The sequence below is a fragment of the Oryzias melastigma genome, linkage group LG16 (genome assembly GCF_002922805.2).
Source record: "Oryzias melastigma strain HK-1 linkage group LG16, ASM292280v2, whole genome shotgun sequence".
Lineage (NCBI taxonomy): Eukaryota > Metazoa > Chordata > Actinopteri > Beloniformes > Adrianichthyidae > Oryzias > Oryzias melastigma.
Genome location: NC_050527.1, coordinates 6,237,204 through 6,237,851, shown reverse-complemented (window position 1 = coordinate 6,237,851; position 648 = coordinate 6,237,204). Strand labels below are relative to the sequence as shown.

At 35.6% G+C, this 648-nt stretch overlaps 1 protein-coding gene across 1 annotated transcript in view; it reads left to right on the top strand.

Annotated features, from left to right (window-relative positions):
* The window catches only part of gapdh (glyceraldehyde-3-phosphate dehydrogenase), a gene marked incomplete in the record, with an annotated part of 3,613 nt that extends 3,509 nt beyond the window's left edge, over positions 1–104 (top strand). Inside the window, 1 exon segment of the mRNA XM_024267865.2 lies at positions 1–104.
* Positions 105–648: the final 544 nt, after the last annotated feature.

The window sequence follows — 648 nt, the reverse complement described above, 5'->3', positions numbered from 1 at the left end:
CTCAGTTCTGTTCTTGTGTTGGAGTGAAGGTGTGAAAGTCTCTTCCTGTCTGTAGCTCTCAGGCTGCAGACAGTGGTGGAAAATAAAGTCCTTGGTTTGTGAGATTTCGGCCTCCTGTTTTTATTGCAGCACAAAACGTGTTGAAACGACTCTTATGGGGTTCATACGAATATTTGAGCAAACTTGACTCATTTCATTTTCTTCCTGAGGGTGCAACAGTGACTAATCATTTCCTGACAAGAGTATTACTTTAGCTTCAGCTGCTAAAACGTGAATGTTATTTACAAATTCCAGTGATGAGTGAGCTCTGCTGTTCAGCAGAGGTGATTCTGTTTGCTACTTTAGGAAAAAATGTATTGATGGTGGTTATGTACTGCTAAATTATGTCACAAGAAAGACTAGCTTTTATACAGTACAGAAGAAAAAGTTGAGGTTTTAGTTTGATCACTCCATAAAGTTTTATTTATTCCATGTTCCTGCTTTGCTGTCATTGTTGCATTAAAACAGTATGAACTTGAAACAATTGTAAAATGGTAATGAGTGAGAAAAATACAAAATATTTAACAGTTGTATAAAAACCTTTCAATGGCATGTTAAAGCGGGAACACATAAAATGCAGGAGTAAAAGTATTAATTTTAACAATTTGA